The 13,352-nt window shown below is 34.1% G+C and overlaps 1 pseudogene; it reads left to right on the forward strand.

Moving 5' to 3' along the window:
- Positions 1-11,470, forward strand: part of LOC129034634 (large ribosomal subunit protein eL19-like) — a 49,854-nt pseudogene extending 38,384 nt beyond the window's left edge.
- Positions 11,471-13,352: the final 1,882 nt, after the last annotated feature.

A 13,352-nucleotide genomic window follows, 5' to 3' on the forward strand; every position in this document is an offset into this window, starting at 1 on the left:
CAGTCTTGCCAGGGACCCTTAGATAGGCCTCTGAGGGAGATCTGATTTCCCAAACAGCGCCCCCTGCCAGCAGGAAGCAGTTAAGATCGATCTTCATCCTTAACCCTTATCCTTAATCTAATAGCAGTTAGATGTACTTTTTAGAGTGGGGAATGATAGAGACATGAGACAGCCAAATGCTGCCCACGTTATTGTGCACAGGGGGCTTGCCTAAAAATGCAGATGGTGAAAAACATCTATCTCTTAACATAAGCACAGTAGAGAAATAAATCAATGTGGAGTGGCTTCAACTAAGGGCCCACCTGCAAAATGGGAGAACTGGGTGGAGCCACCAGGAATTCATGCCTTATGCAAGGAGGAGGAGCCTGGCCTCTTCCGCTTATCTGTGAGGTGGGAGCCTGTGGGCAGGACGTGTTTTTTGTTTTTTTGTATGTTTGTTTGTTTGTTTTTTGTTGTTGTTTGTTTTTGCTGAGATCTTTCTTTTAATAGATTCTGCTCTCCACACCTTTTAATGTGCCCTCATGCCTAATTTTTCCTGGTCATGAGACAAGAAATTGGATTTTAGCTGAACTAAGGAGCAGAAAAACCATCCATCAATATGATATACAGATATTATGTATATATGTCTGTACAATATCATTTACAGATGTGCATATATATATCCTCTTGAAAATATTTTATTTCTATATATTTAAAAATGCAAAATAGTTTTAAAAGACTAATTATCAAATGCTTGAAATTAAAAAAGAAAAAAGATCTCTGGTTTAACATATATATATAAATTTATATTAGGATCACACATTGTTCTTGTATACAAAATTATTACAAATCATGTATAAATAATGTCTGAGACAAAACCAAACATACATACAGAAATGTTAATTTAATTTAAAAAGAATAATATATTCTTTGCAACAGGGGCTATTCTAAAGAAGTATCAAACTAAAATAAGAAAGTAGAAAATAATAAAGGCAATAATTAAGGTATTTAAAACCAGAAAAGAATAAAATTGACTATTTTGAGACTGGCTTTGGGCCATATACTCTATCTTAGAATTCACAGAAGTAATTAATTTAGCAAATGTTTTCAGCTTATAGAGCTGTCTACTCAGAACATTGAACACTATTCTATTTCCATGGAAGCTTTTTCTGACCTGACACCCACAATTGTTTTTTTCTCCCAGAATGTTTAATTTAAAATGACTTTGCATTTTTCCTCATTTAAAGACACACGTGGACACTTATTTCTTGTAAAACTCACGAACACCCTTAAGAAATTACAAAACCCTACTTTCTACTTGTGCGCTATCTGGATGCATGTCGTTGTGGTCATCCCTTCTTTAAAAATGATTTTTCACATGCCTCTCACCTCTTTGTGCTATCAGCCCTTCAGGACACAAGTTGTTTTTCATTATTCTTTACCTGCACAGAGCCTAGAATACAGAAAGTGCTTAATTTTTATTTGTTGATGTAATGAGTGTGTGTGTGTGTGTGTGTGTGTGTGACAGTGAGAGAGGTGGTGGGGGTTGGGGGGGAGTACATGCATAGGTGCACTCACACACAAGTATTTATGATTAACTATCAGAGTTGGCAGATGGGGGTAATGGTTAGTTTTACTCAGTATAATACCCTCAAATCCAAGTACTTTTATTCTATGGGTATTGCCAGGTCTCTTTGATAACCTTAATAGAGCATCAGGAACTCTTTTAGTTTCATCTAAATTGTCAATGTTTAACTTTCTAAACATTTAGAAGTGATGCCCTAATTGTACAGTATCCTGTTGTGATTTGTGTCTTTAATACTAAATGTAAATAATTAATGAACCAAAGTCAGAATTTTTTGCTGTAAAACAAATGAATTTTACAAATTTTATTAAAATCAGGCTTTGTTAAAGTTGCTAGAAGGAATTTAAATCAGGGACAAGAATGCTTCATTGATCAGTGTCTCATTTCCTGCTAAGTAAATCAAGTAATTGTGTCTTGAAGCCTCAAAACACTCCAATAAATATTCAAGAACAACTCAGTGATAGATTATTTCACAAGAAAGGAGATTTAGACAAGACTTGATGCATTCTACCTGTCTTTGGCAGGAAGTTTAAAGTACAACTTGAAATGTATGGAGACTTTGCCCAAGGCAACAGATACAAATGATTGCCTACGTGGAGAAATACTTTTTAATCAGTAGATTATCCAACAAGATGGCAAAATTCTTGCTTGTTCAGCAGTTCAGCAAAGCATTTCTGTAGGTTATTCTGTTTTCAAATAGTAAAAATATCTTTCCAACTTTCCCCGGCCACTTGCCTCATTTCTTTTAACCCCTAAACTGCAAATCTCTTGTGTTCTTTTTATCAATTCAGTATAGATAGAAAGGAAGACAACAGAATTCAAACTTCAGTTTTTATATCCTATTTTAAAATGTTAGATTCCTTGAATTTAACGCACAGTGTGACATAGTTAATACTTGAGAATTGTACCTTTCAAAATTGCTGAGAGTGTACATTGCAAATGTTCTGACCACAAAAAGAAATGTTTGAAGCGATGGGTATGTTAACTAGTTTGATTTAATTATTCCACATTGTATTCATAAATTGTAATATCACTTTGTACCAGATAAATTTATACAATTATAAATTGTCAATTAATAATAAATACTTAAGATAAATATAAACCTAAATCATAAACATAAAATGTTGGATTTCAAGACATAACTCCCTTTATAGCTCTTTAGTGAAAATTGTTGATAGAATACAGACAGAAAAAATGTTCTACAATTAAAACACACACACAAGAAATTTCATTTCTGAAAGATTATGTTATGAATTGATTTTGATATTGTCCTCTTGAGGTTATGTGTGTGGCTTCCTTTAACCAGGAAAGTCTATCTAAAATATTTGTGCATTGTGTGATACAAACACATATGCTTTTTTCCTTAAACAAAGATTGCTTTTTTTTCCAAATAAAAAATAAAATTGTGGAATGAATTCCAGTAATCAAATATTTTGTTGAAACCAATAATTATCAATTGTTTCTTCTAGCAAATTTCTGAAAGGAATCATTACATTGTTCTGTCAACCATGAAACTGACTCATGATCTTTCTATCCTATCACTGGATTTTTAGGTAGCCTTCTCAATTACACAAATAACAAAACATGGGTGATATACTAACATCTGAGGTAACTTTCTAGGAGTGCCAATTTAAATTGATACTGAAGAGTGGAAAAAATATACTCTCCAAAACCCGCCACTTTGACATAAGGATTACTTGGGGCTGAAGTCACTTAAAAACAGCAGACGCAAGAAAGGCATTCTGACCTCTTTCTCCCTGAAAATAGGAGATTAAACACTCTTGTGTGAAAAATTCCTTTCCTGTATCAGGAGAAATGAAACGTTCTTCAATGGGGTGTCATAGCTGAAATAATTAGGTACAAATAGATCTTGTTAGAATAATTATTATCTTTCTTTAGCCTCCCTATATAATTTAGTTACTTTTCCACAATTGCCTTTCTTTGTTCATCCTAATATAAAAGCATTTCGGTTTTATCACTTCTTTGTGTCTTCATTTCTTTATATTTGTATGATTTCCTCCTGTTAATTTAACTTATGCCAACTTAATTCTCAGGCCTTGCTAGAAACCTAAAGGATAGAGGTAAAATTTTGCCTCCCCTACTGTTGAGAAAGAGAAAATAAAATTATTTTCCATGTACCCCTTGCACCTTTTCTTCACTTCCAACACATTCTAAAATTTTCTAGTAGGCTGTTAGCCCTAGCGTTAAGAAAAATGAAATAAAACAAAGAAAATAAATAATAGCAACTGAAACTCACAGACATATTTAAGAAAACATAAAGGCAAAAAGAAATTAACATTTTTCACAAAAAAGCTAATAGTTGACAAAAGAAATGTAAGTTAAAAAAATCAACATAAAGGGGGTACAAAAGTCAAATGATGAAGTATATTAAAAAGGTAAAAAATGCATTTTGATGGAATACCATTAAGCCATGCAAATTAATCATTGTTAATACATGAGTTATAACTATCTTTTTACCGAAATCCACCTGTCCAATTTCTTAGTTATACATCTATCAAGTCCAAATAGAAAATATTGAGTTCAAATATTGTACTGTGTCTGAACCAATCAGCACTTCTCCATTTTGCATTTAAAATATCTGCACACATTAAATAATACTAGTTGGCAACAAACAATCAACTTTGGCCAAAAGCCCAAAATTTCAACAAAAGCATCCTTTGACACAGGTTGGAGAAGATGTCTTGAGTCTGTGCATCTTAACATTTTCCCCATCTAGTTTGTGAATAGGCTGTGTCCATTCAACATAGATTCAAAAGTAAGCAACAGCTGAATATTTTAGGTTCGGAGTACCACTAGCAATGATCAACAGACTGGATTTAAATTATTTAGGACTTTGGGGCTCTCCTGAGAACTGTTGGATACTAGGGTATTCAACATGATTTCGGGGATAAACGTTGATCAGAGAAGTCGTGGCTCAGAAAGCACTGTTTGAATCAAAATCTAAAGAGTTAGAGACATTTTAGAAATTGCTGAGGAGGGAGATTAACTTGGAGGAGAGATAAGACATATCAGGGCTCTCAAAAAGGAGCAAATATAGGACATCTTGAGGGTGAATAACAGCCTTGGGGCTGATGATCCTGGTTTGTAGACAACCCAGAGAGAGGCTGGGGTGAGCTCAGAGTGGAGATACTACTGAAATGCCAGAGGTTCTGTGGAAGTCCCATCCATCACTGCACAGAAAGCCAATGAGACAATGACTATTGCCAGGGAATAAGGTGACTTTATTTATTTGGTTGACTTCAGCTGGAGAAATGGCTGAAATCTGTTTCTCTCAACCAACTAAAATCGGAGGTTTATATAGCAGGGAAGGAATGCAGCTACTTGTGGGAAAACAGAAATTAGGGAGGGGTAAGGAAATAATTATGAGTAATGAAGGAGCTGGAGACACATTGTCTGGATCTGGTGATCTGGTTTCATTTCCTTGCCTGAGGGGTCAATATCCTGAGGCAGGAACTAAGATAAGACAAATACAGTTTTCAAGAGTAGTAGGGTCATTTTTTGTATTTATTCAAAAAACTATAAATATCAGTTCTATGACACAATTGGGCCATTTTCAAAAAGTAGGCTGCAAATGGAGGGGAGATGGTTAATCTTAATTTTAGAAGCTACAAGAAACTTTTAGAAAGATTCAAAATGTATAGCAACATGATAGGATTTTGCATATTTTAGGATACTGACTGCAGTGTAGAAAATACATTGAGATTGGAATAAGAATGGAAGAAGAGACACCAGAGAGGTGTCTATTGTACTTGCCCGTGGCAGAGATTGTCATTGTTGAAAAGAAGGTGGAGTCAGAAGACAGATGTAAAAAATGTTTAAGAGATACTATTGATGGAACACTTTGGTCTTCTACAATTACCAATATCTTCTGTTAGATCTGAGTCTTCTAATTAGAACGACTTGGTAGTAGTTCCAGTAGTAGATTCTATCAAGTGGTTCTAATCACTTCAGATCTTAATGACTTATTTTTATCTGCTCATATTAAAACATAGTAAATATGTTTTAATTCTTCCTCTTTAAGAATTAATGCACATTCCTTGGTTTAGAAATGGCCAGCATCCCTATTCCTTCCCAACACTGAGGTGCTGCTTCCAGTTCTTAGATCTGAATTCATACTGCAACTTTTGTTTTTGCATCAATTATAAGTTTTAAACCTAGACTCAGTTGTCTAATTTGCCCCTCCTTTATGACGTGGATATCTGAACACCAAACCTTTAAACTATGTTTATGTTTTCTGGCTAGCTTGTGCCAGTAATGATTACGAAGCAAAGGAAACCAAGTACTTTAATTGTTCATAAAGAAATTCACAGATAGAGTTATTCATTTGTGTTAAAGCAATAAATGGTAAAGAAATTGTCTTACTACTGAAGAAGAATGCTGATAAATTTATTGAGAGTCCCTAGCATTCTTCAAGTTGTAGTATTAAATAATTGATATTGCTAGACATTTTAGTTTCTCCAGAGATGACACTTTGTTGCCAGGAGAGCTGTGCATTTTGAGAAAGATGTAAGGACACACTCCAAGGAATATGTATAAATTATAACCATAATTATGTTCTGTCTTCAGAGCAGAGCTATAGAGTGGTTTTGTTATATTATTCACAGTTGCAATCAGAGGAAACTGAGTCATAAGAAATTTAATTAACATTTTTGATAGCATGGAGTTAATTTGGATGGTAAATGTAGATGAACTTGTAAAAAAACTACTTTGCATAATGTACTAAAGCCATTAAATTTTCATAAAGAGATCTCTAATCCTAGTTCAAGAATCCATATCAATGCTATAGGATAATTTAAGACACATACTGTCTTTATTTAATTTATTTTTATTAAAATGGCTTGCTTTTATACTTCAGACTCTGCTTTAATTATCACATTTTATGCCTCTTATTCAGACATATATAAAATGTAGTTTTCTTTTTAAATTTATGTATGTATTTAATAAACAACTCATGTTATTTGTAGAATAATTTTAAAAAATGTGTATAGTAAGAAAAAGGCATCCACAATGTCACCACTTCAAAATAACCCTATGGAGTATATTTATGCCAATGTTTTTTACACGTAGATACATATATATTTAGGGTTTTTTAATTTTTGTTTTGATTTTTTGAGAAATTAGATCATGTAACACATATCAATTTGTAGCATTTTTTCTTTTAACACTATATTATGAATTTTATTAGGTAACTATATATATACAAATGTTTATTTATTTATATGATTATTTAATGGCTGTGTGTTTCATTCACATATTTTCTGACTGTATTTTAATATTTTCTTTAGACAAGTTATTTGCACATGTATACTATATTACCACATGATATTAGTATATTATATTACCTCATAGCCTTTAAAAAAAGTGCCAGAATGAGGGGAAGTGTGGATCAGCCTTGTTTGGGAGAGTAATGGCATCAATAATCACCAAGCCCAATATTTGAATTCAATAACAACTGTCAATCATGCTCAGTGGATTAACACTCCTAATACATTTTTTTTTTCCTTTTAGATTTTACTAGCTGGGGAAGATTTTATTTTCTTCCTTTATTTAATAAACTCCTACCTATTCTTCAAGACCAATATCAAATGTCCATTTCTGTGACCCAACTTTATTTCTCCTGGGGCATTAGTTATTCCTCTTTCTATACATTTAAATTCATTAACACCCTCCATTACAGACTTTATCAGCCTACCTTGTTAATTTCTTCCACAAGGTTGTTTGTTCCCTTAATAGGGGAAGTATGTGTTATTCATTGTTGTATTCTTAAAACCCCTACAGTGTCTGGCATAGAGCAGTAATATGTTTATGAAGGCCAAGATGCAAGATGCTCTGGCATTTAATGGGCTGATATTCAGCCATTAAACATCAATATAATTTTTTTTTTTTTTTTTTTTTGTGAGACAGACCCTCGCTCTGTCGCCCAGGCTGGAGTGCTGGAGTGAAGTGGTGCAATCTCGGCTCACGACAACTTCTGCCTCCCAGGTTTAAGAGATTCTCCTGCCTCAGTCTCCTGAGGAGCTGGGATTACAAGCATCCACCATCACAAGTGGCTAATTTTTGTATTTTTAGTTCAGACAGGGTTTCACCATGTTGTCCGGGCTAGTCTCCAACTCTTGACCTCAGGTAATTCACCCATCTCAGCCTCCCAAAGTGCACAAATATACTTTTGTGTGTGATTACAATATTAAAATATCTCCATTTTCTGTAGTAAGCTGCAGCTGCTCGAAGCTCTCAAGTGTTCACCTTTTCTTTTCTCTCAGAACTTCCATATGATCCAGGAACTAAATGTTTAATATCTGGAATATTAAAAAGGTCTTTAGGAACTACCTGCTCCAGCATGCACATACCATAATCTGTTCTTATGGTCTGTGACTCTTCAAGGCGAAAAATTTTAATATTATTTTTTCCTCATACATACATCACATTGCATTTCCTGTTGGACCATTATTACATTGACTAACTTAGGATATTATCAATATTCAGAGCTTTGAGAGGATACATCCAGGGAGGTTTGTTGTATATGTGGTGATGGTTTGCTTTTTTCTTTTTTTTTTTTTAATTTCCTACACTTTCAGAAAACTCACAAAAGTCATTAAAAAATAAAGGCACCTTCTATTTATTTTCATGTCAATTACTGTACAGTAATTCTGTTCCTTCTATGTCTACAGAATACTGAGAAAATTTTACAAAAGTTACCTAACCTTTTGTAATCTACTTTCTATTACGAGAGCAAATGGAGTATAAGACGAGCTGAGTTACTTGCTCCTTTTGAACTCCTGAACTGAATAGGGTAGTGCATGAGTAACTTGTGGCACGAGTAACTTGTGACACGAGTAACAACAGCCTGTTTATCATTAGCTAAGAATCATTTTAGAGCACTGAACACCTTTGAGATTCTTTTCTCATTTAGACTTTCAAAATTGCTACTCTTGATTAACATAACACAACACAAAGCCATTGCTTATTATTCCTTGATACTGAAAATAATTTTGCGAATTTGTTGTGTATACAAACAAGTTTTTCTAATCTTACAAAACATGTTTAACTACATTGCTGATTAGTTTTAGTTCAGTGGAGTTTTTATAACATGGTTGTAGCTATTCTGGTATACGATGACTTTCAAAACAGTAAAATGCAAGTATGGTGTTGGTGTAATAAAATTTTTCCACTAAAACATTTGAAATCTGAATCGTCTATATTTTAGACCTATATAGTGAGCTTTATTCTGCCTTAAAAATTAGAGGGAAACAAAATTAAAAATTTTTGGAATACATTTTAATCCCATTTTTTAAATTATCTGAAGATTTTCAAAATTATTTATTTATGTAAGGTTGCTAGTGAAGTTACACATGGCTACTGTGTTTATTAATAACTTGTATTTCTCCAAATCTAGTTTGTCCCCTGTTATTACTTCTAGAGGATTTAGAATGACTGCAGGGAGAAGAGAAATGGAAATAATATGAGGTTTCAGAGTATGATAAGCGAAACAGAGTGGGGAGAATTAGAAGAAAGTCTTGTAACTCGAACTCCCATATCATCCTTCCAACTCGGTTAAATTCTTCTCCTAGGCTAGATTCCTTCACAACCCTCTCTGATTCTTTCAGAGCCAGAACCATTATCTTAGAGCTTGACTCATTTTCCTCTAAGATGATTTATCTTGACAAAAATCTCATCCTCTAGTAATCATCCCTGGAGAGACTCCAGTAGATGGAGAAACATTTGCACCATGGATCTTTCTCAGGTGGAGCTTTTGATTATGGAATGTGGTTGAAATGATACTTATACCTCACTTTTTAACAATACATTCCTGAATATTAGTGTTTCAACATTACTGGTAGAAAATCCTGGAAAACAGAGTATTGCATTTCGCTCAATGAAGGAGGTAAAAATATGCCACCTGCTATAGCAAATAACTATGTATTATAGATTTTAAGATAGCTAGAAGTTTTTGCATGTTGTCACCACAAAGAAATGACAAATATTGAAAGTGATGAATACAGTAATTACCCAAATTTGATCATTATACCATGTATACATGCATTAAAACATTACATTATAACAGTGCAGCCATCAAAAAGAATGAAATAATAATGTCTTTTGCAGCAACATGGATGGAATTGGTAGACATTATATTAGGTGAGCTAACTGAAAAGCAGAAAATCTAATATGGCATGTTCTCACTTTACGTAGGAGCTAAACATGGGCCCATAAGGATATTAAGATGGAAATAATAGACACTAGGAACTCCAAAAGTGGGGAGTATAGGAGAGAGTGAAGGCTGAAAAATTATTTATTCAGTAAAATGTTCAATACTCGAGTGACAGATACACTGGTAGCCCAGTTCCCACCATTATACAATATACCCATGTAACAAACATGCACATATCACCCCTGAATCTAAATTAATAAATAAAATTTACATCTCTTTGAATTATACAACATATATTTCTGAAAAAAGAAATACTACAGTGTACCATATAAATATGTACAATTATTATGTGTCAATTGTAAACTTAAATATTTAATTAAAAAATGCCACCTTGGTTATTGTTTATTTCAATTAAAGGAACTTGAAAAACAACAGGTACAAGAGGACCACTCTGACCTTTGCTCTGTGTCTTAAAAGTTAAAGACGAAATTCTTATGTAGAATGTATCCTTCCGATACTAGAAAAAAGGCAATGGTCTTATCATCAAGGACGGAAAGGTAAGGCTGAGAGAATTCTGTACAACAACAAACCTTGTTAAACTAACTCTTATCTGTCCAAGTAAAGACCCCAGCCTAAGCCCCTTTGTCTTATCAGATTCTCAGTTTACCATTCTTTGTTTCATTCAGTATACAGGTAACTGACTCTAACTGCTTCTTTGGGGTTTTCATTTCTTTATAAGGGTGCCGATGCCACATGAAACTTACATGAAATAAATTTCTACGCCTTTCTCCTGTGAATCTGCTTTACGTCAATTTAATTATCAGACGCAGCCAAAACCCTGAGAGGATAGAGGTGGAGTCTTGCTGCCCCTACACTCATATATTGTAATTACTGCTTTATTATTTCTAGAAAATCTTTGATTGCTGGTTATGTCTTCTTAACTCCAGCTGGCTTATTCAAACCAGTTTTCTTCATTTTGGGTGACTATGCATTTAAGATATTAGGGCATTCGAAAATAAATAAAAATTATTTTATATCCACGAATGTTAAGTATTCAGAGCTAAGAAAGAGACAGTATTTCTGGCTGCCAGAGATATTAAAATCTCTGGAAAGTGGTATGTCCCTTTCACTGCTGCAGCCACTGCCACGAGTATACTCAGGCTTCAGAAGAGGCTCGCCTCTAGCATCCTCCGCTACGGCAAAAAGAAGGTCTGCTTGGACCCTGGTGAGACCAATGAAATCGCCAATGCCAACTCACGTCAGCAGATCCAGAAGCTGATAAGGATGGGCTGATCATCCTTAAGCCTGTGCCTGTCCATTCCCAGGCTCAATGCTGGAAAAACACCTTGGCCGGCCGTAAGGGCAGGCAACATGGGCATAGGTAAGCAAAAGGGTACAGCCAATGCCCAAATGCCAGAGAAGATCACCTGGATGAGGAGAATGAGGATTCTGCACCTGCTGCTCAGAAGATATTGTGAATCTAAGAAGATTGATTGCCACATGTATCACAGCCTATACCTGAAGGTGAAGGGGAATGTGTTCAAAAACAAGTGGATTCTCAGAGAACACAGCCACAAGCTAAGGCAGACAAGGCCCACAAGAAGCTCCTGGCTGACCAGGCTGAGGCCAGCTGGTCTATGACCAAGAAAGCATGCAAGTGCTGTGAAGAGAGCCTCCAGGCCGAGAAGAAGGAGATCATCAAGACTTTGTCCAAGGAGGAAGATATCAAGAAATAAAAGCTCCCCTTTAGTCTGTACACACTGGCCTCCGTGATTACACAGATCAGCCATTAAAATAAAACAAGCCTTTATCTGCTTAAAAAAAAAAGTGGTACCTAATAGTAGTGACTATTAATTCTCTACATTCTCCTGTAGTCCACATGAAGTACCAATGCATTTTACAGAAACAGGCTCACCAATTTTCTAAGTACAAACTTCGTTTTCCTAAGAAAAGGTGTACTGCTTATCAAACACACACACATCTCTATAAATTAAAGACATTACATAATTCCACTTTGTGAGGAAGTCATTATTTGCATTTCAATTATTAAACACTATCTCCCCTCATAGGCAAGGTGCAAATTACATTAATGCTAGTGAACAGTTTATACATATAATTACCCAAAGTATTTTGAATGGATACAGATGGCTTTCAGTTTATCTTCAGATTTTCCGTGTAATCTTTGCCAAAATCGCCATTCACTGCTATGAATAAATACAATTTTGCTGTTAAATGTCTTAGTTGAGCGTTATAAGGAAATATTGACATATTTTTCCCTTTATGATTATACCTGATGATTTCTACTTGAAATATAATATTTTTCTGAGAATTGGTGAGACAGAAGAATTCAGACAACAAAATTGCCGTTTCTATAGTCTAAAGTTTTGAGCAGAAAAAAAATTAGAATTGATGTTTGAATTTCCTGCTGTTTTTGCCTTAGATGATTCTATTTTACAGATGAACAATACTCTTCAAAATGTTTGATAGGGGGATCACAACTTCAAAGAGATAATCACAAAAATACCTCTTTGTAGTAGCTATACTTTAAAGTCTGTTGTTAACAGCCTTCAGTTTAAATTGCTGTCTTCTGGCTATGTATTCTCAGATTGAAAATCTACAGAGATACTTCATTTACTCTTGTGTAATACAGTCTGATTACTGATAAGCTTCTAGTTTCAGTGACTATTTGTAGATTATATTTTCTATCTTTTTGCTTAATGAAGTATTTTTATAAGCTGTATTTTTCATTTTATCTTAATGACCTAAAAAAGATCAAACTTTGTTTTTAATTTGCTTTCAAAAACATTCAAATTAGAACTTGCATTTCCCAGTTCACTGTGTTGGTGATGATCATCAGAATGAAATGGTAAATACAAGAAAGTGCATCTTTTATGATTGGATACACCCATCAACAGAAACAAACAAAAAAAATGCGTTCTTTTTTCAAATAAGCTAGAGAAAGCATCTGTCTTACTATAAACAGTATACTTCACCAACCATGTAAGAATTTATTTTTATTGTCATGATTTAGCTGGTTGAAAGTGGCTTTTACCAGTCTGCAAGTTACTTACTGTTTTGATTAAGGAGGCTTTCTAAAGGGACACCGATGGACTGCAGTAGATAGTAATTTCATAAGGTAGAGGATCTACAACTAGTGCTTCCCTCACTATCTTTGCAGTGCTTAGATGTCATCAACATAAAGACAGTTAAGAGAACTGATGACCTACAAAAATCCTCTCAATATGTGTAGTATAGAAAGACTGAGAATTTGAAATCTAGGAACATGACTCTTTTGTTATTATCAAAGTTAAATGGAAAGTAGATCTAATGACATGATGGAAATAGAACAGGAATTTTACTCAGCATGTGGTAAAAAGATAATTGAAGAAAATATAGTTGTGTTACAGGAAGAATATAGTAGGTTTAACTCAAAAGAATTCTTTTATACTCACATTAAATTATAGAAATTTTATTGCCACTAACTCAAAGGTTATGAGTTGAACCAATTGGGTATTCACGTAACAAAATTATATATTTTACCAGGCAGATAATAATGACAATATACACATTAGGGTATATTTCACTGAATGGGTGAATTACAATGTCAGAGTGGTCTTG

Source organism: Pongo pygmaeus, chromosome 3, assembly GCF_028885625.2.
Source record: "Pongo pygmaeus isolate AG05252 chromosome 3, NHGRI_mPonPyg2-v2.0_pri, whole genome shotgun sequence".
Classification (NCBI taxonomy): Eukaryota; Metazoa; Chordata; class Mammalia; order Primates; family Hominidae; genus Pongo; species Pongo pygmaeus.